The 27,549-nt window shown below is 41.5% G+C and overlaps 2 long non-coding RNA genes across 2 annotated transcripts; both read right to left on the bottom strand.

Moving 5' to 3' along the window:
- Nucleotides 1-10,916: 10,916 nt before the first annotated feature.
- On the bottom strand, nt 10,917-12,015 carry LOC110013901 (uncharacterized). The gene is made up of 3 exons (XR_002874517.2): nt 11,876-12,015; nt 11,734-11,797; nt 10,917-11,332 (listed from the first exon to the last, which is right to left on the bottom strand). It is a non-coding gene; the product is annotated as an uncharacterized LOC110013901 (long non-coding RNA).
- Nucleotides 12,016-18,437: 6,422 nt separating this feature from the next.
- On the bottom strand, nt 18,438-19,536 carry LOC111948503 (uncharacterized). The gene is made up of 3 exons (XR_002874519.2): nt 19,397-19,536; nt 19,255-19,318; nt 18,438-18,853 (listed from the first exon to the last, which is right to left on the bottom strand). It is a non-coding gene; the product is annotated as an uncharacterized LOC111948503 (long non-coding RNA).
- Between the last annotated feature and the right edge of the window lie 8,013 nt (nt 19,537-27,549).

Below are 27,549 nucleotides of genomic sequence, written 5' to 3'. Positions count from 1 at the left end.
CCAAAGGAGACAAATAAATGAGAGCACTAGGGCACAGTTTGTAGAAATGATTAACCCTGAAAACGCCTCTGGTGCCAATGTTGATGAAATGCTGAATTCTGTTACTTCTAGCATCTTGAATGTTCTGGATGCCATTGCCCCTATGAAGGTTAAATTGAGAAAACATAGACAGAAAGCTCCCTGGAGGAACGATGATCTAGTCAGGGCACAGAAACAACAGTGCCGCAGAGCTGAGCAAACTGGCGCAAGTCAAAACTCCAGGTTCATTATGAAATGTATAAGGGGGAGTTGTACGCTTACAACCAGATCTTATGCAGAACAAGGGAAAGGTACTTCTCTGAAATCATTGGAAGTTGCAGCAGTAACTCTCGTGTCCTGTTCACAACAGTTAACAGATTAACTAACCCTCCAACCCAGCTACCATTAGAACTGGTTTGCACACCTAAATGTAATGAGTTTGCTGTATTTTTTAATGACAAGGTTCAGGGCATTAAAAAAGCCATCAACTCCACAACACATATAACTATCCAACGGCCACCTACTCACTCTAAGCTGACTCACTTTGTACCTGTCACTGACCAAACTGTCCAAGAGACCATCACCCGTCTGAGCTCGTCTACATGCTGCCTTGATGTGTTACCCACTAGATTTCTAAAGTCTGTCCTGAACAGTGTGTTGCCATCAATTACTCAAATAGTTAACATGTCTCTTCAATCTGGAATATTTCCAGAGGCCTTAAAAACTGCAGTCATTAAACCTCTCCTGAAGAAAAACGGTCTTGATCCCACTGTACTGAATAATTACAGACCTATCTCTAATCTGCCATTTTTAGGAAAAGTCCTTGAAAAAGTTGTCTACCAACAGCTCACTGATTTTCTCTTATTAAACAATTCATTTGATGTTTTCCAGTCAGGTTTTAGACCCCATCATAGCACAGAAACTGCTCTTATCAAGGTAACCAACGACATCCGCCTGAACACTGATGATGGCAAAGTCTCTGTCTTAATCCTGCTAGACCTGAGTGCTGCCTTTGATACTGTTGATCATGGGATCCTTTTGCACAGACTCCAAGACTGGGTTGGTATCTCTGGATCTGCCCTAAGTTGGCTCAAGTCTTATCTGGAAGACAGGAAATATTTTGTTGAAATTGGGAGTTGTGTCTCAGACTACATGGCCTTGACTTGTGGTGTGCCCCAGGGATCGATCCTGGGACCCCTTCTGTTAAACCTCTACATGCTGCCACTAGGGCAGTTAATACGCAGTAATAACATATCTTATCACAACTATGCAGATGATACTCAGATCTATGTGTCACTGACAACAGGTGAATATGGGCCGGTGGATTCACTCAGCCACTGCCTCCAACAGATCAGTGCGTGGATGCAGAACAACTTTCTCCAGCTAAACTCAAACAAGACCGAAGTTATTATTTTTGGCCCACAGAAACAAAGAGAAAGTGTCAGCAGCTACCTTCATTCTCTGTCTCTAAAACCCTCAAATCAAGTCAAAAATCTAGGGGTAATCATGGACTCTGACCTGAACTTTAACAGCCATATCAAGTCAGTAACATCAGCGGCATTTTACCATCTGAAAAACATTGCCAAAATCAAAAACATAATGTCAAAGCCAGACCTGGAGATACTTATTCATGCATTTGTCTCCAGTAGGTTAGACTACTGTAACGGCCTGCTCACCGGCCTCTCCAAACGAGCTGTGAAACAGCTTCAGTACATCCAGAATGCTGCTGCTCGAGTCCTGAACAAAACCAGGAAGTATGATCACATTAGACCTGTGCTCAGGTCTTTGCACTGGCTCCCTGTACCTCAAAGAATAGACTTCAAAGCAGCTCTGCTTGTGTACAAGTCTCTCCATGGCCGAGCACCAAAGTACATCTCTGACATGTTAGTGCCATATGAACCATCTCGTACTCTGAGGACCTCAGGGGCCGGCCTCCTGTTGATTCCCAGAGTCAGAACTATACAAGGGGAATCAGCGTTTCAATATTCTGCAGCTAAAATCTGGAACAGCCTCCCTGAAGTCGTAAGACAGGCCTCTTCTGTGTTCATGTTCAAATCTAGACTTAAAACATTTCTGTTTAGCCGTGTATATGACTGAAAGGTCCTATCTGCACTTTTCTTTCCTTTCCTTCCTTTATTTTTAAATCAATTTTCAATTATTATTTTTTTTTCTTTTTCTTTTTTCTTTTCTTTTAAAGTAAATTTTACGTTGATTATTTCTATGATGTATTGTGATTTTAATGCATTTTTCTGTTTTGTGAAGCACCTTGAATTACTTTGTGTACGAATTGTGCTATACAAATAAACTTGCCTTGCCTTACCTAGTTGAAGGTTAGTTTGTTTTCAGAGAGGTGAAGCACCATGGCGTGTCCATTTGAAGATGATTTAGTGGATGAAGCTCAGATAATACTTTTTCCACCGTGAGAGGGTGATAAGACCACATATGGATGTTGGAAAGATAAACATTTTTACTTTGATCCAACTTAATTATTTGCTTCAGTTAAGATAATTAAAAATCTTTTTTTGTTTTGTTAAGTTAGTTTAAAAATAACACGTAGTTTTCAGACAATTATTTTCCTTTCATTCAAATTAATTCAATTAAGTAGGTGTAACTTTGGTGCTGCTGTTAGATCGGCACAGCAAGGGATTGTGGGATATCATTCCCTTTGCCTGTCTGGACGGATTTGGGTTTAAGTGTGGGTTTTTTACCAAATGTGTTTAGTTGTATAGCTGTTTTACTGTGTTTTACCGTGTTATTTTGTCCCACTTTGCTCAAGTCTCTGCACCATGAGTGAGAGGGAGGGAGAGGATGATGAGTTTAAATAGCACCCCTATGGCCTTATAGTATGATAACAATGTTGGAAAATTCCTAAATAAATGAGCGCACATTTCATTTCATGTTTTGTTCTTTTTATTGTTATAAAAATGAGGATCTGCCGGCTCAAACTAAGACATATGGGAGTTCAAGAATTTTAATTCATTACGATGGAAAAAAATTACTTGAATTGGAGTAATATGACATTTATTTAATTTGAGTTATATAACAACTATTGAGTTTTATAGACGTAAGAAATTAGGTTGAATAAATTTAACTCAATTACTTGTTACCAATAGAAGTAATTCATTTAAGTTGGCAAAGTTGGATAAGTTATATATATATGCATCACATGAAAATGGAAATAAAATCAGAAACTCGTGCGTTTACTTTGTCTGTTCTTCTACTCCAAGCAGAAACTCTTTCTTTTGATGATGCAGCCGTGTTTCTTTTTTGATGGGCATATAATCTTCATACGCCGTCATTAAAACCTCAGTCTCCGTCTCACTGAAGTACAGCGCTTTCTTTTTTTTCACCACGCATTTCCATGGTGACTCCAGAAATCGGCGATCCATTGAGAATGTCTTCATGTAGTTGCTGTGCACATGCGTTAACCCAGGGTTACCAAGTGGAGCGTAATTACGCCAACTCATATCCGGTCTTTTGGAACCAACATACCCATGGTAATCTTCAGGCAGATTTCAGCCAGAGTTCAGGATTAAAGTCAGGGTAGTTTAAACATGCTTCCTGGAATACCCCCCTGGTCTGTGCTATTATTATTATTATTATTATTATTATTATTATTATTATTATTATTATTATTATTATTATTATTATTATTAATTAATGAGCTGGGGGTTGTCCTCTAATGGTGACTTGTAATTATAAAGGGGGAAATGGATTTTTTTTTTTGCAAAATTATACTTTTTAAAACATTATGTAAACATCATTGCAGAAGACAAAATGTGAACAAAAAGGGTAAAAAAACAAAACCAAACTGTTTTCTACTGATCAAGATATTTCTTATTATTATTACTATCCACTTCATGGTTTGAACAAGCAGTGTAACTGACAGAAATGTTCAAGACAAAGCGATTATTTCATTGGAAATTTAAAAATCCAATTCTGACAGAGTTACCATGTGTTTAGGTGAAAAGTAATACCCGGTCGTGGATCACGTGAGGGTGGTGTTGCAAACTGGGTGCGTTTACTTAGATCTGGGGGGTATTCCAGAAAGCAGGTTATGCTAGCTCTCACGGTAAGTTTGAGGCTAAGGAAGTTGATAACCTCAGTTTTCGGTTCCAGAAATGGAGGTATGTTTCAGGGTAGGTCAAGTTGCCATGGCAACTCATGCTCTGAACACAACCTCGTCGGAAACAGGTTTAGTTGAAGGTTAGTTTGTTTACAGAGAGGTGAAGCACCATGGCGTGTCCATTTGAAGATGATTTAGTGGATGAAGAAGCTTAGATAATACTTTTTTCACCATGAGAGGATGATAAGACCACATATGGATGTTGGAAAGATAAACTTTTTTACTTTGATCCAACTTAATTATTTGCTTCAGTTAAGATAAATCATTTGTTTGTTAAGTCAGTTTAAAAATAACACACAGTTTTCAGACAGTTATTTTACTTTCATTCAAATTAATTAAATTAAGTAGGTGTAACGTTGGTCCTGCTGTTAGATCGGCACAGCAAAGGATTGTGGGATACCATTTCCTTTGTGTGGGTTTTTGACCAAATGTGTTTAGTTGTTTAGCTGTTTTACTGTGTTGTGCCATGTTTTGCTGAGTTGTTTATTCCTACTGTGCTCATCGCTCTGCACCATGAGTAAGAGTGAAGGAGAGGATGATTAGTTTATATAACACCCATACCGGTCTTTACTGTAATGACATTGATGGAAAATTCTTTAATGAAATTAAGCGCAACGTGCATTTTTTCCCCGGCCTTTTTATTGTTATAAAAATGAGTATATCTGCCGGCTCATACTTAGACATATGAGAGATCAAGAAATATAATTAATTAAGATGGAAAAAATATTAATTGAATTGGAGTAATATGACATTTAGTTAGATAAATACATAAATTTGAGTTGTATAAACAATTATTGAGTTTTATAGACGTAAGAAATTAGGTTGAATAAATTTTACTCAATTATTTGTTACCAATAGAAGTATTTCATTTAAGGTGGCAAAATTGGATAAGTTATATATATATATATATGCATCACAAGGAAAATGGAAATAAGATCAGAAACGTGTGCGTTTACTTTGTCTGTTCTTCTACTACAAGCAGAAACTCTTTCTTTTGATGATGCAGCCATATTACTTTTTTATGGACGTATAATCTTCATACGCCATCATTAAAACCTCAGACTACGTGTCACTGAAGTATAGCGCTTTCTTTTTTTCCACGCGTTTCCATGGTGACTCCAGAAATCGGCGATCCATTGAGAATGTCTTCATGTACTTGACATGCACGTGCATTAACCCAGGGTTACCAAGTCGAGCGTAATTACGCCAACTCATATCCGGTCTTTTGGAACCGACATACCCCAGGTAAGCAAGTTCAGGTGGATTTCAGCCAGAGTTCAGGCTTAAAGTCAGGCTAGTTTAAACATGCTTCCTGGAATACCCCCCTGAAAAAAGTTGAGCTAATTATACACAGAAATAGAGTGATCAAACACTTAATTTTTCCATCTTCACATGGCACAGGCGTATACCGAGATGACAGTGCCAAGATTTGTCCGGCTAAAACTGTGAATGAGTGCTTCAGAGAGCGTAAAACCTCATTTTTCACACTTGGATGGGTCGCCATAGAGACCAGGCCTCAACCTCAATGAGATTCTCGGAGACACCGAAGACCATCGCATGCTGCAGTTTGTTTCTCCACCCATAGATTTAGGATCTTGATGAAATGGCGATGCAACTGTGAACTGAAATAAGTGTTTTGACACGGTCGGAACATGAAATCAAAGTCCCTGATGAGCCCTTAGGCTGCATTTATTAAGCAGTATTGGCTGGACTTTTTTGTTATGTTACATAATAAAAGAAAAAATAAACATAATAACTTGAAATTTTTCTCTGCTTTCTTGCTGAAAGGATTTGTGAAATTTAATCGGAACTATCAAAGCAATACCACGTAACCCATTGGTTGATTTTCATGGAGGCGAATTCTGCTTTAGGCAAAAGTCAGATTTGAACCTTTTTTTTCCAGCTTAATGGATCGGTCCACCAAATGTTAACATCAGAAATTATGTGCGATACAACTTTAGGGCAGACAGTTATGGCACGTGTTTAACTGCTTTGTCAGCCTGATTAATAAGACCAGAAGGGTGCATCTTGTCTGGATGAGAACCCCCTGAAGATGGGAAGTTTCCGCTGCACAAATATTCAGCACATATTAGAAAGATTTGGACAAAAATTCTTCTGAAAGCACTTTTCCCCTGAACCAATCAAGTGTAAATGTCACTGCAAGGGTTACATCACCAAATAAATATTAACAACTTCTTCAGAAGCTGTATTTCACTGATTTATTTGTCGTTTTTCTTACAGTGGTTTTGACATTAATGGTTCACTGAAGGCAAATCCTACATTTGTGCCACTTGCTTTAACACATTTTCTTTCTATCCTGGCAGGTTCCAACTGTTAAATGCTGCCAAATTCGACTTTAAAGTAACATTTTCCACTTGACTTATTTAAAAAGATCATGGCCATCTTAGAAGAAATCTGATACTGCCAAATTTTGGTTGATTTAATCTCTTTCAGGTTTCTGCATCTGTTTAAGTCAAATGTTAAATTTTAATCGAAATATTTATTATTAAAAAACCTCAAGTTTTTTATTTTACCACGTGCAGTATACCTATTTTTGAACAACATAGCTGTTCATCACTCAAGAAATGACAGGTGCCATCAGTTTAAGAATCAAAGACTAAATGCGGTTCTGGGGAAGCGGCTTCTATTTCATTTAGGGGCGTAGATGTTATTGATTTAAACCTCCCGACTTTCACCTAGGAATCCACTCATTCATCATTTATTCACCCTCCTTTCCTCGATCTGGGATAAAATGGGGGGCAGAGCATCCAGCCCTACCAGGCGGGGCAGGGTTTTAGTCCCGTTTGATTCCTCTCTATGGGCCCTGCCTCTATGCTCCATGGCTCTACCCCCTCTCTCTGGACGTCCCTAAGCCATGCCTTCAGTTATGAGGCCATAGGTTTAGTCGTCTGGGGGGTCATTTTAGGATCAAATGGGAATTTTCCTTTCTGTTGTCCTTTTTATCCTTAAATACATTCAGTTTTACATGTTGTTTTCATCAAACACATAACATTTTTTATAGTAATAGTTAAAGCACACTGTGTTCTTCTATTGTTGGGATTTAGATAAACACAGGGATGAAAGTAGATCTTCTTTAATGCCGGTACTATAACACGTTTCACCAACATAATATTTAATAGAAGTAAATGCAGATTAGGGGTGTAATGATTAATTCCTGAATTGATTTACCCAATTGATCTGTCTGATTGATTAAAGTTGTTAATTAAATCAAATCGAACTCTACCATTCTGAAATCTTTTCACAATGAAATAAATTGATTGTTATCGATTTTAGAAAATACCATTTGGATTGAGACACGGTAGGTTATTTTACTCCAAAGTGAAAACGACCAAATGTATCATAGCGGACAACAACCATGTGATGTCATCAAAAACTGATCAACCATCCTTCCAGTCCAATGTGTGGAAACACTTTGAATTTAGCAAAGTCATGTGACCATCCAGTGTGCTAGAATGTTCTAAGAATGCTCCCTTTGGATTATTTGGATGTGGATTAACAACAGTGGGCTGAACTTTAGGAAACTAAAATGTGAATGGACTTGACATTCATTCTTGTTTACTTGTTTGTTTGGACACATATTTGACTTACACTTGATTATCTCGAAGAAATCCAAGGAATGTGGAAAACTTCACCTGCTCTGTTCAGTACCAGGTATTTATATCTGAGTTACACTGGTTGAAGTTTTGGATAATTACGTTCTTGATCCATTTTCGGTCAGTGAATCAGATCATTCAAAATGAACAAATATCGACTGTGAATCAGATTGTCAATCACACATTATTCTTTTTTTTTTAAATGGTTTATTTCATTCATTAATTTTCTTAACCCTTTTTCCATTTCGGGGTCACAGGGCTGCCGGAGCCTATCCCGGCCATGGTTTATTTCAAGCAATTAAATAGAAATAATACACAAAAGCAACACAATCATCAGTTATACATTCATACAGTAACTAATCAAACTTAGGATAATTAGACATATTAATAAATATTGCTTGAAAAGGAGTGGAAGGAAGCGAACTTATATAATCCCACCCCTGTTCTACTGTAACCATTTTATTACATGATTTATCAATATCCGGTTCCTAGCTTTTATCAGACAGAATTAAGAATCATAAAGTATCGATAAAGCACATGCCAAAAATGAATTAATTAAGTATCACGTCAAAAATAACTATTTTAGAAATCAACATTGCAAATTCAGATCAGTTTGTCATGGTGGCCTGTCAGACTCCTCCCCCTCCAGCAGCTCCTGCTCATCTCCCTCAGCTGTGACTACTCTACTCATCAGCCAGCTGCTACTTAAGGAGACCCAGCTTCATCATCCTTCGCCAGTCCGTTAACCCTGATGGTGCCTAGTCTCCTGAAGCTCTACGGCTGGCCCCCTTGCCTCTGTACTAAGTTAACCTTGTCTTGTCTTCTGCACTCAGGTTACATTCTCACGCCACGAGAGTCACCTGAGTTCACCATCTCGAGCAGCAGCAGCCTCAGCCTTCCACCGCTGACGTTTCCTGCCACTGTGAGCCACAGCCTCTGTTTCTCACCTAGACCACAGCCACGCCACGTGTCCACTGAGCGTCCACGCTCTTCAAGATCACCACGCCACGCCCGGGTTCAAGAATCCTGCCCACAGACTTTGTCTCGCTACCGCTCTGGAAGTTCTGGATCTACAATCGAGAGCCACAGCCACAATTACCCACTACACCATCAACAACTGCAAGAAACATCAAGAAAATAAAACCTCATACTTACCTCTTCACTTACCTGCCTCTGCCTTTCTGGGTTTTCAGCATCTGGGTCCTCCCTCCGCGTTCTAGTCATGACACAGTTATCTAAAATATGTGTAGATTATTTTACTTATGAAGTCATTTATGATTAAAAATAATACTATATCAGTAAAATAGACATAACACTGTTTCAGGAATTTTCATAGCAAAATTTCATCAAGTATCAAAAAGTTAGAAACATGTGCAAAATTATGCTACATTAGGAAAGATTTTTGAATCAATTTATCAATTTTTGGAGCAAGTGAAGTACAGTAAACCCTTTTTTTCGCGGGGGTTACGTTCCAAAAAGAACCCGTGATAGGCAAAATCTGTGAAGTAGAAACCTCTAATTTTTTTTACAATAATAATCCTATTTAATACTCTTTATACATTGAAAAGAAAGAACAAACCATTTTACAGGCTCAAGCATTTGTTTCACAAATAAAAGGACTTTAGAAACGTTTTTTTCAACAAATAACTTCTGTACTGTCAAATAATAATTTGAATCATCAATATGAAGGCTTCAAATCGCGGAGATTTACCCCGCCCACCGCCAACCAAGTATTGGATTAAACGGGAGAAAATTTTAAAAACAATTATGAAAAAAACACAAAGTACAATTGGACAAATAGTGACTCAGGTGTATTTCACTGCTTTACAGACTGAGTCGCTGCATCCTGACTCCGCTCTGCAGTGTTTTCTTCTATTGAAGCCCGCGGTGCAGCTGTGTTTGTTCAGGAGACGAACATAGTGATTGACAGTTGTTGTCGCTCTTTTTTCTATGGGTTTTAGAGAAACTCCAAATTGCAAGATGATTTGCACGTAGGTAATGTACATATTAAACTGCAACGTTATTGACGCACAGGAAGAAGCGGAGTGACTTTTTAGCCAATCAGAATGCAGAACACAATGCACGATGCAAATCCGTGAAGTAGCGAAACCGTGAAAAGTAAACCGCGTTATAGTGAGGGATCACTGTAATATCATTAAACATCGATCAATTTAACCATTTTCAATAAGTGATTAATCATTTGTTTTACAATTTTTTTTACGTTTTTATTTTTATTTTTTATAATAAAGTAATGATGTAAGGGAATATAAAAAGGGTCCATAATCTGTCGATTGTCCCAGGTTGGCATTTCTTCTTCTGCTGATTGTCAGCCGTTCTTCTGGGTACAAACAGAGTTTATAGTTCTCTTCGATGTTATGTCTGCAGACATTAGATTCAGGTCCATATCCTTCTTCAGCTGATATCAGTGGCGGTGAAAGTTGAGGTCAAGTTGTCTGCAGATCAAAAACTCTCTGCTGAGAATCAGGTTACGTTAGACTTTTGGAGAAAGCGATGAATCAAGGCGTCATATTTCATGAAAATATTTGGCTCTTTGATTTACTGCATGTTGGTTCAGACGTCCGTGATCAAACACTTCTCAAAGTCCTTCATGTTGTTCACAACCAGAACCTTGGAGTGGTTTGACGTAAATCCTGCAGCCTTTAACCCAAGTTTTCTCAATCTGCTTACGCTTCCTGAGAAGCTGTGCATGTTTTGAGATTTCAGCATTCCTTCTGGTCAGATGGTCGTTCAGATAAGCAGCGGATCCTTTCAGATTTTTACGTTGATTCATCAGAGCTAGTTTGTGTTTGTGATTCACAAACCTAATGAGGATCGCTGGTTTATCCGTTTCCTGTCTCCTGGGGAGCGGGTGGCAGGTCTTGATGGTGTTGAGATCCAGGGAAATCCCTGTCGACGTGAGAAATGATTCTACTTGGCGTTCCAGAGACTCTACACCGCTCTCCGTTTCAGAACTGCAAGCGATGCTAGCTCTATTAGCATTAGCAATGCTAGCTCCAGCTGCATATAGCTTTCCTTACTTGTTGTTCCACATCGTCCAGTCTTTTCTCCAGAATGTCTGTAGCATATCTATCGTGGACTAGAGTCAGAAGAACAGGGACGGCTCAGGGAGAGAGGAGGCAGAGACTGGAGACTGTAGGTTTGCTATGAATGGTACCATGTATTTTTTGACACACACATAAACATACACCATACACCAATATTACAAAAGAATATTTCAAATTATTCCAGGATATCCTTTACAAAGATTATGTACAGATGGACGGTTCAGTGAGTGATCCGTCGTATCCGACTCAATATCATCAGCTCATGTATTGTCCATGCAACCCAGACAGAAATAGTTGAATCCGGAGGTTAGTGTTCAGTGATGGGAAGTGATTGAAAGTCTTTGTGTCTCTGGGTTGTAGGACGAAATGCAGTTGCATTGATTAAATGAGTCATTAGGCTACAGGAGCCTCCTACCAGCCTGGGCTGAACGACAGGGAGGAGGTGATTCCTTCAGAGAGCTCCAGCGCTTGATCAGGTTCGGGCTTAGCTCGCCATCAATCCCTATGGCCTGGATAAAGAACATGACCCATAGGGTTCTAACATTAAACTGTGTGTGCACACAAACTCCAAGTTAAATACCAAAATATCAATAGAACCATAATTGTATTGCAGTTTGGTAAATGAATCTCATTTTAAAGTACCAACATCTTACAATTCATAATACAGTTCATCATCATACGTCAATTCATGAATTTCACTCTAAAGTGCATTTAAGTGCATGATACACCAAAGAAAAATAAAGAAAAACAATAACAAAAGAGCCCCCACGCTGATTAATAATCAGTGTGGTTATGTTAACAAAAAACAAAACAGAACTTTGGCATCGATAGCAGCTGCTAATCAGTTCACCTCATTCATTGAGGGAGGCAAATGCTAACCAACAAACAACTAAAAGGAGTATAAACTCACCGATTGCGACTAAGTGCACCAAATATGCTGCTTATTCGCGGCGTGTTATACTGGCAGTTGGCTCCTACAAATCAATTGATCATATCCAAAGATTAGAACATAACCGAACGACGTTAAAAAGTGAAACCGAAACTAAACATACCCGTAGCGTCTCAATCCAGCTCTCCTGTCATGGAATGTGATAGCTTCCGGGGTAGCGGCTTATAAAGTTTACTGATTGGGTAGTCGGGTCACATGACCCAAGGCACGCAAGGCACGTCGTACACACGTAACAGGTGAGGAAGGAAAGGAAAAAAAAGGAAAAAATACAATGGCCTGAGTTGGCAACCGTGTTACACCCTCCCCCCTTAAGACCGTGCACCTCCGTGTGCATGCTAGACAACACGTACGGCCGAATCCGACCCATAAGTTGCAACTGGGACAGTATTGAGCGCATCTCCACAGGCATCCACCAGACTGTGGAACACTGTCTGAATCATGGAAACTAACGGATTACCTAGAGTGGAATAGTGGAGACGACTAGGCGGCTGTCGCTGTCTAGACGACCGACGGATAGCTCCATCAGGTTCTACTTTGACAATGGCTTGTTCGACGTCGCCTGAAACAGGCTGAGCAGCAGTCTCGGAAATGTCTAGAGATGTCCCTGCTAGGCCACGGAACACTGCGTCATCACTAGGAACATCCCTGGCAGGAGGTTCTGCATCTTGAGGTAAGGGTTCAGGAATGATCTCGACAGGTGAAGACACTGGCACGGCTTCAACAGCAGCAGAGGATCTTCCTGGAGAGGGCAAAGGTTGAGGCGTAGACATTGGCTCTGGGTCAGCAGCAACGGTAAGTGCAGGCCCAGGAGCAATGTGTTCAACCCAGTAGCGTTCAGGTGACTGCACGACAAAAGGTGATTCACATTCATAATCCTCATCATCATCATCATCTGGTGGTAGGCATGTCACAGGATCAGGTTTTTTCTGGCTTCGAATCACGGGCCTACGAACAGGAGAAAGTTCCAGACCGTGGTCGGTATCAAAAGGAAGAAAACCACAAGGGAGTAAAAGGTCACGGTGCAGTGTTCGGGTGGGTGCACGAGCATCATTTTCCGGCCTTACTGTGTATACTGGGAGATTTCCAGCACGACTGAGGACAAGGTATACATCCCTTTCCCATTTGTCTTCCAATTTATGTTTACCTCGCAGTCTCAGATTGCGTACGAGAACTCGATCACCAGCTTCAAGGCTTGAAGGAACTACACGCTGATCAAAGCGGGTCTTATTTCTAGCAGCGGATTTTTCAGCATTCTTGGAAGCCAGTTGATAACTCTGTTGAAGTCTGGAGCGTAAATTTTCGACGTACTGCGAGTGTGATTTTGAATTGTTGTTCCGGACAGGAAGACCAAAGGCCAAATCAATAGGAAGACGTGGTGAACGGCCAAACATAAGCTCATACGGCGCAAACCCAGTAACTTCATTTTTGCTGCAATTATACGCATGAACGAGAGGCTTGACGTATTCTTTCCACCTCTTCTTTTGTGCCGGCTCGAGGGTTCCCAGCATGCTCAATAGCGTTCTGTTAAAACGTTCTACTGGGTTGCCTCGGGGATGGTAGGGTGTTGTTCTTGATTTTCTAATACCAGATATTTCACAGAGTTCTTTAATGAGCTTCGACTCAAAATCAGCTCCTTGATCCGTATGAAGACGTTCGGGAAAGCCATAACATGAGATTACGTTTTCCCACAAACATTTAGCAACCGTTCTGGCCTTCTGGTTTGGCGTTGGTACAGCCACAGCAAACTTAGTAAAATGATCTGTAAACACGAGAACATCCTTGGTGTTACTCTGATCAGGTTCAAGGGACAGAAAATCCATACAGACCAACTCTAAGGGACGAGTGGTACTGATGTTCACCAACGGCGCAGCTCTCTCCAACGGTGTCTTCCTCCGCACACATCTATCACAGGTTCGGATCTTAGTCTCAACATCCGATGACATGCGAGGCCAGAAGAATCTAGACCTGATAAGATCGAGTGTCCGTTCGATGCCTAAATGGCCCATGTCACTATGGAGACTTGTCAACACCAAAGACCGCAGGTCTTCAGGCAGGACCAGTTGCAACACCACCTCATCACCTTCTCGTTTTTTCCTGTATAGGATGCCATCTCTTAACTCAAGACGCTTCAACTCTCGAAGCAACAGTGGGAGTTCAGGAAGCTCTTGTCTTGCTGTGGTAGGGATGGTTTCTCCCGTCTCCAGCTGGTGTATGACCTCTCTAAGCGAGGGGTCAGATCTTTGCTTTGCCTTGAGTTCTTCAGCAGACAAGGATTGAACAACAGGTAGCCCATGTTGATTCTCGCTGTAACACTCAGGGATAGCCTTGACCGATGTTGCGAGTGACTCAACAAGCGTGAAGGATAACGTGTCAGGAGCAGCAGATTGTGAAGCGGATCTGACAAAACAGCTCTGACAGATAGCTGCAATAACTTCGGGTGAAATCTGTCCAGTTTCACCACTGTGTTCTTGGGTGAACTGGTGAATAAGGTCGTCATCAGAGGGTACTTCCGGTAAAAGATCATGTGGACGTCGAGATAGACCATCTGCGTCAAGGTTTTGTTTACCAGCACGATACTGGAGAGTAAAATTGTAGGTGGAGAGTGCAGCAAGCCAGCGATGACTAGCTGCATCCAATTTGGCTGTCGTAAGTATGTATGTCAGTGGATTGTTATCAGTAATGACAACAAAACTGGCCCCATACAGATAGTCGTGAAACTTTTCTGTAATGGACCACTTCAATGCCAGAAACTCCAGTTTGTGTGCTGGATATCTCGCTTCGCTCGATGAGAGTCCACGGCTGGCATAAGCAATGACCTTCAGATGGCCATCTTGCTCCTGGTACAGAGCAGCACCAAGCCCAGTGGCACTGGCGTCAGTGTGCAAAATGTACGGCCTCTTTGGATCTGCAAATCCAAGAACAGGAGCAGATGTGAGCTGATCTATCAGCCTTTCAAAGGCATGCTGACACTCAGATGTCCATCTCTCACCAAACGGCTGTTTCACGTCTCGCGTCTTGGTAGTTGAACTCCCCGACTCAGATTTGCGGGGTGTTCCATAGCCTCGTGTCAAATTGTTAAGGGGTTTAGCAATGGCGGCATAACCCTTGATAAATCGCCTATAATATCCGGCGAACCCAAGGAAGGATTTTAGCTCCTTTAACGTCTGTGGGATTGGCCAGGATTTTAAAGCAGAAATTTTGTCGGGATCAGTTTCCACACCTTTTTCTGATACAATGTGGCCTAGGTATCGCACTGAGGTTTGGAAGAATTTACATTTTCCCAACGACAACTTGAGACCATATTCCTTTAATCTGTGGAGAACACGCATTAAGCGTTCCTCATGTTCTTCCAGGCTACTTGAAAAAACAATCAGGTCATCAAGGAAAACAAGCACTTGTTTTAGGTTTAAATCTGCCATACATTTTTCCATAAGCCGCTGAAATGTAGCAGGCGCATTAGTGACACCCTGCGGCATACAGTTAAACTCCCAAAAACCTAATGGGGTAACAAATGCAGTTTTGTCTTTGTCTGCTTCTGCCATCTCAATCTGGTAATAACCAGACTTAAGGTCTAGGACGCTGAACCATTTCGAGCCTGTTAACGCAGAAAAAGATTCTTCCAGTTTGGGAAGAGCATAGGCATCTTTGATAGTCTGCAGGTTCAGCTTCCTGTAATCAATGCACAGGCGGACATCACCATTTTTCTTTCGCACCACAACGATTGGGGATGCGAAGGGAGACTCTGACTCCCTAATGACTCCCGCCTGTAGAAGGTCTTGCAGGTGTTTTCGCACAGCCTCGATGTCTTGTGGATGTATAGGTCTAGGTCGGTGCTTGAAAGGAGTTGGGTCGTGCAATCTAATGCTATGTTTCACTTTATTAGTTCTTCCAAAATCAAGCTCGTGCTTAGAGAAGACTTCTGGTATTTTATTTAACTTTTTTATAATCCTCTCTTTCCAATCGGCAGAGAGTGGCGATTCACCAAAATCTGGTTGAAGAATTTGGGTAGCTGGAACTGCCGAAACAAAAGCATCTTGTGACAATATTAGAGGGGTTGACACAAAATCAGCAATGGTGCTCCAAGGTGGAATGCACACATCCTGGTCTGATTCGTTCTTGAGGGTGACTGGTACTTTGTGTGGAGCTTGTTGTGAGATGGTAATGAGGCAACTTGTGACACAAAGCCCTCTAGCGATTGGAGTGGCTGGATGTTCTATCAGCACACAACAGCCTGCAGGGGGTGCTTTTGGCTGAATGGCTCCCTTAACAACAACAGTATGCCCAGCTGGGATGACAGCTGGCATTTTGCCGGTAAGTCGCACAACTCCTTCACTACCCAACAGCGTTTGTTGGTGTCTCAGCTGTAGTATGTCCAGTACAACCTTGTACTCATACGTAGCTGGTTGGAAGTTGGCATGGTCACTATGCAGGTACTGGTTATACAATTGCTCCAGCGTGTTCATTCCGATTAATACCTGAGATTGTGCTTCAGGCTGATAATCAGGAACAACAAGTGCAAGCGTGCATACTTCAGTCTCTGTACCAACAAAATCTCTGGGAAATGTCACTGTCAGTTTAACATAACCCAAATATGGAATAGCTTGCCCCCCAGCCCCTTCAACATGTAAGAGCTCACAGAGAGGCATCAACGGCTGACGGGACAGATGCTTGTTATAAAAAGACACGGGAACAGTTGTAACTTGAGAACCAGTGTCAAGTAAACAGTGACTTATGTGACCAGCGATGTCAACTTCACTCGCACATTTGGAACCAATGAGACCCCTTGGTAGATGTGACTGCAAAGCTGGAGTAACATAAGTCTGCTCTTTGCAGGTAGCTGGGTTCTTGGGACGGATTAGGTTTAAAACAGTTCCAGTTTGTCCCGTAACAGGAACTTGGTTCAGTTTAAAGACCGGCGCTTTGGTGACCTTGACTCTGTCCGCCTGCCGTGTTTTTCATTGAACTGTTTCCTCTTCGTAGCAACCAGGGCAGAGTTGGGCGGGTTACTACATTGAGGCTTGATATGACCATCTTCACCACATCTGAAGCAATAACCAGGCTTAGGCGCAGAGGGTGGGTTTCTTTGAGGCTTGCCCACCTGCTGACCCTCACTAGAGTGACCGCCAGATGTGGCCTTTGTTCCCTTAGGCGTTGAACTTGATTGGGCAGCAGTCAGAGACGCTAGCTGCCTTTGAATATCAGCTAGTTGGTTGGAAAGTTGTCTTATTGTAGTGGTTTCTGGTTTCTCATCATGCTCAGAGTAAGCGTACTGAACGTGGGTCTTGACTTTGGCGGGGCCAAGATGCTGTCTCATCCGCTGCAACTTGGAAGCTTCACGATCCTCTTCAATGCGAAGTAGAAGTAGTAGATCGGAAAACGGTGGTGGGTTTGACTTCCGTTGCTTGAGTTGGAGTTCTGTGATTAGCGTATTGTCCCAACAACCTCTGCAGAATTGACTGAGAAGCCGTTTGTCAACTTCAGAGGGTGGGACCCCTCCCCTCTTAACTGCTGCAGTGAGTGTCACTTGCAAACGTTGAAGGTATGCAGATGGTTTTTCTCCAGTATTCTGGAATGTGTCCATGAATTTTGCGTAAAGTTCTTCGCCATCTTGGACTGTGCCATACGCCGACTCCAAAATGTGGATGTAAACTGCCGGAGATGTTTCTGGTTTGAGATGTTTTATCATATCCGCAGCTGGAGGCAGCAGACTTCCAGAAATTCTTCTCGTTCTCTGCAGGTCTGAAACAGCAGGATCATTCATTATCAGATCGACACCAGACCTCCATGTCTCAAAGTCAGCTTCATTTTGTGGGCGGGGCAGTCGACCAGAAAATACTCTCAGCCTCTGAGTGTCTTCATTTTTAACGATGTGCTCAACCACATAACGTTGAACTCCTGGTACATCAGTTCCTGATAGATTGAGATCAGGCACATGGGAAGGAAATTGAGCTCTTGGTTCTGGTAGACTACGCAGAGGTGGTTCATGCGAATCGGGACCAGCGGCAAATGGTGGCACTCCAGCAGAGGACGCAGATGAGGACGTCTCAACTTCATCTTCCAAGGATTGGGGTCCTAGCTCAGCTACAGAGTGGCCAAGCAGGGACATCACATCCCTAAGAACTTCAGCATAATCTTTGCCTGTAAGTTTCGCAACGGTTTGGAGTTCACACAGGTAAGCATTAGTCACCTTTTCTTCAACCTGGGCAGCGCAAAGAGTTGATAGCTCGGAAACTTTGTATGTGATTGTTTTATCTTTGCTGACGTAAGTATGCGGCAACATTTTACGGAGCGCAGCAATTGCAAAGCCAGAATTAAACTCAACAATAAGCTTTTGATTAAACACAGAATCGGGCTCATCAATAATGTGAGTCTTTGAAATCGAACCATATTTGCTCAAAAACCCAAGTATTTCTTCATCTGTTTCTGTTTTAGTGAACCCATCAATGACCACTGCATTAGGAATCTTAATGCCAGATTTCTCAAATACCTCCATGCTCGTGTAGATTTACTGTGATAATACAATGATACGTCACCACACCAACAGTTCTGCCAAACCTCTCTCCTAGCTAGCTCGCCACTAATTTTGTAGCATATCTATCGTGGACTAGAGTCAGAAGAACAGGGACGGCTCAGGGAGAGAGGAGGCAGAGACTGGAGACTGTAGGTTTGCTATGAATGGTACCATGTATTTTTTGACACACACATAAACATACACCATACACCAATATTACAAAAGAATATTTCAAATTATTCCAGGATATCCTTTACAAAGATTATGTACAGATGGACGGTTCAGTGAGTGATCCGTCGTATCCGACTCAATATCATCAGCTCATGTATTGTCCATGCAACCCAGACAGAAATAGTTGAATCCGGAGGTTAGTGTTCAGTGATGGGAAGTGATTGAAAGTCTTTGTGTCTCTGGGTTGTAGGACGAAATGCAGTTGCATTGATTAAATGAGTCATTAGGCTACAGGAGCCTCCTACCAGCCTGGGCTGAACGACAGGGAGGAGGTGATTCCTTCAGAGAGCTCCAGCGCTTGATCAGGTTCGGGCTTAGCTCGCCATCAATCCCTATGGCCTGGATAAAGAACATGACCCATAGGGTTCTAACATTAAACTGTGTGTGCACACAAACTCCAAGTTAAATACCAAAATATCAATAGAACCATAATTGTATTGCAGTTTGGTAAATGAATCTCATTTTAAAGTACCAACATCTTACAATTCATAATACAGTTCATCATCATACGTCAATTCATGAATTTCACTCTAAAGTGCATTTAAGTGCATGATACACCAAAGAAAAATAAAGAAAAACAATAACAAAAGAGCCCCCACGCTGATTAATAATCAGTGTGGTTATGTTAACAAAAAACAAAACAGAACTTTGGCATCGATAGCAGCTGCTAATCAGTTCACCTCATTCATTGAGGGAGGCAAATGCTAACCAACAAACAACTAAAAGGAGTATAAACTCACCGATTGCGACTAAGTGCACCAAATATGCTGCTTATTCGCGGCGTGTTATACTGGCAGTTGGCTCCTACAAATCAATTGATCATATCCAAAGATTAGAACATAACCGAACGACGTTAAAAAGTGAAACCGAAACTAAACATACCCGTAGCGTCTCAATCCAGCTCTCCTGTCATGGAATGTGATAGCTTCCGGGGTAGCGGCTTATAAAGTTTACTGATTGGGTAGTCGGGTCACATGACCCAAGGCACGCAAGGCACGTCGTACACACGTAACAGGTGAGGAAGGAAAGGAAAAAAAAGGAAAAAATACAATGGCCTGAGTTGGCAACCGTGTTACATGTCGACCCGGTTTTCTCGTTGCTCATTTTGAGCCCGAAATCTTCGGAACTCTTCCATCAGCTCAATCAGTGGAGCTAGCTTAGCGGACACTTGTTCCATAAAGGGATACAACTGTCATGACGTCGTAGACGTAGCAGACCCAGATGCTGAAACCCGGAAGAAAACTCACAGCAAGGATGACTTTAAATGGATTTATTTTACCAAAGGTAAATAAGTTTCTGAGGGGACGTGGACGTATTTCCTCCGTGGATTGAGCTTGGTGTTTCTTGAGCTGATGCAGACGAAGGGGAGGGGCAACACGAGGACACGTCGAACAGTGGATCCACAGGGAGCGAGGCTTGGGCGCTGAGGACAGCGGGACCAGCTTGAGGTGAGGCGTGGGCACCGAGGACGGCAGGACCAGCTTGAAGCAAGGCGAGGACGCAGAGGACGGCGGAATCAGTTTGTAGCGAGGCGCGGGCGCCGAGGACGGCGGAGACCAGCTTGGAGCGAAAATCAACTTTTTAAGTCATTTGAAGATAGTTGTATAGCCGCCGTGAGCCCCACGCATCCGCGTTGTAACCCGGAACCGGAAGAAAGAAAAAAAATTATGAATCTATGAATCGAATCGTTGTTAAAATGAGTCGTTGCAACAACAATGTAGATAAATGCATTTGAGAATAAATCTTGACTGTAAATAAAAATGTAGACGGGGCTTTGTTAAATTATTATACTAAAGAACTTGAAACATGCAGAAAATGCACCTCCTTCTTTCTCATTTTCTTCTTCTCCTCGACTAATTTCAGTTTGTGCATCGTCATCCTCACTTACATTCTTCCTCCTGAACAAAGTGTGCTCTGACTATGGCAGAGACTTGGATATTAATTGTAATCTTTCTAAAAGCAAAATAATGACTGTTAGGAACAAAGAAAAATGTAAACTTTCCTGTTTTAAGGCTTTGTGGGCAACCTTTGGTACAAACTACAATGATTAAATATATTGGACATTTTATTACTGATGATTGGCGGGATGACAGAGATATCCAGAGACAATTTGTAAATTCTATGCTCAGGCAATATATACTGATGAGAAAATTCAGTATGTGCTCTCTCTCTATTAGTGAAGTGTTTGTTGTTCAGAGCTTACTGCACTCCACTGTATACGGCTCCTCTGTGGTGGAACTATGGATGTGGGACTTTCTGTAGATTCATTGTGGCCTATAATGATGCCTCTAGGCTTCTGCTACAGGTGCCCGGGTGGTAAAGAGCCTATCTGCTGTTTGTGGATCCCCATCCTTGAGGCTACGTCATCTTACTACAGCCTCATGGAGCACCAGGACAAGTCTAAAAATGCAATAATGTCCCTGACTGATCCCCAAAGGAGCTCATGCCGCTACACCTCCGCTTTGAGGAAGCACTGGACACATAGATGATGCTCTGTTTGAAAGGTTGTAAATTATATATAAAAAATATGATATGAAAAATATGCCTCCTTGACTGTGAATGAATTAAGTGACCCCACACAACAAACTACACATGTATGATACGTGTATGTATAGGCTACGGAGCCCGTGACCTGACATGGGTAAAAAAAAAATCTAATTCGTTCCCACAAAATAGTAATTCGTTACCATGAAATACTTTAATACACTTAAATGCTTCAGGTTACTATGGAAGCATTTCTGTCTCGTAATTCAAAATAAAAGTCAATACCAGAAATGCTTTTTCATTTTCACAATAAAGGTGCGTTCGTTGACGTTGTCAAAAATAAAATGAAACATCAGTCTGCCACATGGCTTTTTCTTTTTCTTCTTCAACACCGCTTATTCTGTCACTTAAGACGATAACGAAAATGATGTTTGACATTTCATTTTCAAAAAATTCTCTAGTAAATGAATACCAAAATAGAATGGCATAAATTGAGATGTTCTTCTAAACGTGCTTTTGCTAATAATATTATTATTGGTTTTTTAATAATTTTCTTAAACTGTGTGGCCAGTGCTTTATTCTTGGCCACACGGACCAGGAGGAGGGGTTAGGATTAGGTCAACACATGCCAACCATATTTAGTCTTGGATGTAGTTCAAATCCATGCATGCAATGCTACAAAGTGCATCTTTTTATTTTACATATCCTGATTAAGGTTGAGGAAAATCGCAGGATTTAATTCACTCAATTATTACCCCTTAACTCAAACTGGGAGATACTGAATAGAAATAACCATCTTTTGCAGACAGATTCCCCTGACAAATGTTGACATTCACACAGCAAAATGTAAATGAAAGACTCAATAGAAACCAAAAAAAAATAGCTTTGCTGATAAGAAGACAGAGCTAAAGTAGAAAATAACGTGTTACTACTGTCATGTTTACGAAGAGCGAAAACAGACCCAGTTGCTGGAACCTGGAAAGACCACGGACACAAGGATAGATATAGTCATAGATTTATTGTCCAGGAGAAGAGACAGTTATTCCAGGAGGTGTTCTGTGGGAGATGGAGGGATCTGCAAAGATCTCTTGGGATGATGGAAAAGCGTGAGTCCCAGTGGATGAGGAAGTGACAACTGGACGAGCTCCAAGACAGTAAGTGAAGCAATCCGTTTCCGTAACGATGCGTGGTTTACGTTTGGAGCAGACTCAGGGAGCATGTCTTGGAGGATGGAGGAGGCAATTGCGTGGTGTGGAGTCGTGGCATGGCTGGAGGTTGAGGGCTCAGGCGTAACTTGGCTGTTAGTAGATGGCGTGACCCAGGTCGGCACTCGTAGTGTTTGATCCTGTTGACTAGGAGGCAGACGTAAATATATGAGAGGATGTGGAGCAAGGCATAACATAAGTACATAGCAAGAGAGCATGAACTGAACCATTGAGGGCAAACGAACTGGCGATGAATACTGGAGAAGGTCCCACTTAAGAAGCCTGGAGAGGTGATGAGGAGAGTGCCAACAGCTGGGGAGGAAGAGCAGAAAAGGGAGGGGGAAAGAGAGGACTCCCTGGGAATCATGACAAGTAGATAAAAGAGAAAAATGAAAATAAGAGACGACAGAACAAGGTGATGAAGGATGGAACAGTGGAAGAAGAGACAGTGGAGGGTGCTAAAACTGAATTCAACACGACAGAGCCGGAGAGAATTCATCGCTATAATTCAGACATTCTCATGACTCAGGTTGGGAGCTTCGGACAGAAGCAGTAAACAGCTGCAAAGCCAAAGCCGCTGCACACTCCATTTAACATGCAGAGGGAGAGCAGTAACAGTGTCAGGCAGGAAAACAGGCACACACCTTTACATGTCAACTTTGATTTCAAGGCTGACACTTTTATTCTTTTCTGCATTAAATTGCAGAACTCTGCTGTGGAGATCACTTTTGAACGGTTTTCAAAATTTTTTGTCAATCTAAGCAACAGACGTAAAATTAATTTGATGCCATTTCAAGAAAAACATAAAGTTTCACTACAAAAGGCTTAATGTCACCTTTTTACTCGTTTTCTGTAGTGCAACCCGAGGACTCATCTTCAAAGGCGATGGATCCCAGATTTGTGAGCTACAAAACCGTTTAGTCACTTATGAAAAATACGTGCTTTTGTTTTGTTCTTCCAAAAATAATTACCATACTTTTTGTTCTATAAGTCAAACTTTTAGGAAAATGTTGTTTACAGTCCCATTCCAATCCTCTTCTGATGTGTAGTAAAAGTGTTTTTTAACCAAAATCAATAAAGATGTCGTTTTCTAGGACATAGTTTCTGCAGCACGGCAGGAGTTCATCAGAAATTTGCCTCTGAGTTGTGGACGGTACTGCTGACATGAAAGTAAGTTTGCGTTTATTTCCCATCATCCTTTCGTATACACTCTCTCCCACTAGCTTACAGCCCCCCACAACCCCGACCTAACAGCAGCGGGACATAAAATGGCGAGTAATATTGGAGCTATCCATCACTACAGTTTTGAGCCAGATTCTAGCTTAGACAAAGAAAAAATAAAGCCGGATATGGATCTATTTGTCTGTAGACTTTAAAAACAATGGAGGAATTGAGGTGTGACATCACCCATAGAAAATGCCTTACCTATTTCTCGAGAAATGAGGCCAAATCCCTCACCATTGCTTCCTGATACGGGCGCAGCCATGTTGAAACCAGTGATTGGTCCAAGTCACTCTGAGTCATCGTATCTATGGCAACTGTCGGCAAACAGGAGTGAGCTTATGGTGAGTCCCCCCTCTTTCAATGCCTCTACCTCTTGAATGCTCCTTTTCCATTGACTATGAAATTGCGCATATTGGATTTGTGATACTAAATTCGCCTAATGGAAACACTCTGATTCTGAAAACTCTTGCATTTATCGAAAAAACCTTTTGTGTTTGGAGAAGGTAGTTTTTGAGACATATCGAAATGGACATATTTCACAAAATTGCAATGGAAACTTTTTTTTAAATTAATTTGTGACCAACAACTCTGCACTGGTAGCCAGTTACTGTTGGGCGAAGGAGGGATACAGCCTGGACAGGTCGTCGCTCCGCTGGATCCCGGCATAGCAGCACGCTTTACCCAGCAGCCGGCACCCAGGCAGATAGCTGACCACAGACGGAGCACCAGCCAGCCAGCCACAGCCATTATTTAAAAGATTCTCGAGTTTGGGTTTTGTTTTTAATTTTCCCCTCTGAGCTAATGTGGATCACAGAGACATGGAAATAGTGGTGGAAAGAGCCCTTTGCAGTGGGAGTGAAGCTAATACCTGGAGAGACTTTGAATGATGTCATGAACCCAGACATGGAGACGTGATTCCTGATGCTTTTGTGGAACTATTTAAAATAAATGAATCTGATCTCTAAATCCTCCATGACTTCCATACATAGTAAAGAGATATACACAGACCAAAATTTTAATGTATCTGCTGTCATTTAAAGTATTGTTCACATCCATCTTCTTGAATGACTTATCCTGTGAGTTGATTTGTGTTTCTTCACATAAATACGATTTAATGGAAAAAGCGTTATTGCGAAATTGTGTTATTCGATATTTCAAGGATTTCTATAAAGGGTACTTCCTACTTGGGAACACAAGACAGGAGGGGTTGAGCTGTCCATAGTTTTTACAGTCTATGTTGGCGACAGAAGTTGCCATAGATATGATGACTCAGTGCGACTGTTTCAACAAAGCGGTGCATGTGTCAGGAACCAATAGTACTTCCTTTTTGGGAACAAGAGAAGGGAGGGGTTGATCTCTCCATTGTTTTTACTTCATGAGCAATGCCTTGAGACCTAATCTTAAATTCTTTTATAAATGTCTTCCATCATGAAAAGAACATGTTAAAAACACCAAAAACACAATTTTTCTTAGAGTGGGTGTTTAACAAAATACAGGCATACAAAGAACATACATTCCATCATGATAGGCATATCAGTAACAGAATAGACAGACTAAATATGTGCATGCTTCACTACCATAACAGATTGATGCTTTATATTGGAATTTAGTATATTAGCGCAACATAATAACCCTAGCATAAAGGAAAGGCAAACAAGTCCCTTAGAAATCCTTCAATTCTTCATCAGCTGTGTCTCTGTGGAAATAATCCACCAAGCCCCGGAATAAGAGTGTGCGGCGCTTCTTCGGGGTTGCTGTCGGTAACAAACACAGATACACACACCTACAGTTACCTCTAGTGGTTCTTGTCAATTATAATTTTTTTAAATCACACACACGTCGCACCTGAAAATAATGCTGCTTTTTCACCTGGCTCATTCAAACAACCACTACCAATGAAGAGTCTATGTAAATGCATGTATATGCTTGTTTTGGGCTTCTTGGAATTTAAAAACTCTTGCGTTCACGTATAACTGGGCTTATTTTTAAGTCCGTTTTTGGGTTCTTCGTACAAAAATCACTGTATTGAACAAGCTTCAAAAGTTCAACAAGTTGAACTCTGACCAGTCAGGTACTTGGATTTGGTAGCTATATATGGTTAGTGACCTTTTCAAAATGCAGAAGTTGAACCATTCAAAATTGATCATAAAGGAGAAATGACTAACTGCGGTTTGTGGAATTATTTGATACCAAGTCTTTCATATATCAGAATAGAGCTGTTTGCATCGCTTCAACATTTGGCACCAAGCCTCTTCCAACTATGATTATGTCATGACTAGCAGGTTTTAGCAGACCCAGATGCTGGAACCCGGAAGGATACTCGGCAGACAGAATGGTAAGCTCAAAGATTCTTTAATTCTGGAGGTAGAATTAACAGGGGAGAAATCCACAGGAGCTGGTTGGAGGTTCTTGTGGGCGAAACCCGTGGTCCGAGGATCTTCCAACGAGACGCCAAGACGAGAGGCAGCGAGAGGTGAGTGCGACCGTAGGTTCCTGATGACGGCAAGATTCCTGAGTGGCAGACAGACAAGGTATTAGTCAAGGCAACGAGACAAGAGCGAGATTGTGCATGGGCGGCCAGTGAAGCACCGAGGAGTACAACGAACTAGCGTCGAGTACAGGTCCTGGTCCTCCTTAAGAGCCTGGATCCTGATGGCGCTGATGAGGCACAGCCGTTGTCAACAGGTGGATGAGATGACGCAGGCCCAGCCGGGGGCACCGTGACAGATTACATGCATTAGTATCGGGTATCGACAGTCCAGTGTGAACACTGTATGCTGAAAGCGCTTTCATGAATGCCTGTTTAGCGCGTCTTTGAACTAGCATCACACGCCTGGTGTGTACCAAACAGAAGTCACATCCTCAGACAAACTAAACACTGTGACTTAAACTCTAAAAAATACGGTGGTCCATGTCTAAATTGAAAAAGAATTGTATTTAAACGTTTCGAATGTATGTGGGGACTTGAACTTGAGGTTCAGACTTGAGTCGCATTTAAGTCTCAAATGCAAAGAATTAAGACTTGACAATCAACCTCTATGACTTGACTAGACGTTTGGGAATTGTGAGCAATTTTTATTTGTTTATACTTATATATTAGCTGAAAAAATAAAAGACATTTCAAGAATGTTTTTGCACTGGGAATGCAGAAACATTGATTTGTGTAGAGTATTATCGACATTTTAACAAACTTGATGCTTGACCTAAAATTAAAACTGAAAGACTTGAACTTATGTGGAAAGGCTTCAGACTTGAGTTGCAAAAAGACACTTGTGAGCATTTCTGCAAAGGAGACTCATCAGACAAATCTTCAGCTCTAAAGTCAGAGACCATTAAGATGTCACATCACACAACTGTGTATGTGAAATTCATTCTAAACATTTGACCTATCCTTTAAGAGAGTGATGAGTAGCAGTCACAGCAGAGATTTGTGACTGCCCCATTTAACCCTTCATGCTGTGTATGATTGGGTGCGAAGAGTGAATCACTGTGTCCCATTTTTCAGTCTTTGGTACGAGCTGATCAGAAGAAGAAGAATGAGAATGGCTCCTGCAATCCCTCAGTCTAAAGGTAACTCACATCAATAAGATGCTCTTATCATGAAGGCCCACAGCACAGTGGATAACCCCCCCCCCCCCCCCCCCCTTAAACTATGTTTGGAATTAAAAATGTTGTATAGAAAACTAAAAATAGTGACTTGTATTTTTTAAAGCAATTAAGTACTTTATTGCAGTGCAAACATAATTATAAATACACATTTTGAATACAGCATGTAAGAATGTAGAGAAGTTCAGACAATCAGCTTTGCTAATTGCTTAGAAGAGATGTGTGTCAGACAATGAAACAATTGGGTTCTTATTTTAGAAAATAAAACAAGGGAACGATAAATGACGTGTTTAATTGACACGCTTCCACCTTGATTAAGGCCCAAGTGCTTTGCAGCCACATTCAGCCATTCACCCATCCTCACACATTCACATACAAAAAGCATCCATGCAGGGCATTAACCTGTGAACACAAGGTGCAATAGGGGTTTCAGGGTCTCGCCTAAGGACTCTTTGGCACATCAGCAGGCAAGCAGCATTTTCAGAATATTTTGTGGACTCAATGAACCATTATTAT

Source organism: Oryzias latipes, chromosome 13 (genome assembly GCF_053564925.1).
Source record: "Oryzias latipes strain Hd-rR chromosome 13, Olatipes_Hd-rR_3.1".
Taxonomy (NCBI): domain Eukaryota; kingdom Metazoa; phylum Chordata; class Actinopteri; order Beloniformes; family Adrianichthyidae; genus Oryzias; species Oryzias latipes.
The sequence above is the reverse complement of the archived record's forward strand: the minus strand, read 5'-3'. Positions and strand labels throughout refer to the sequence as shown.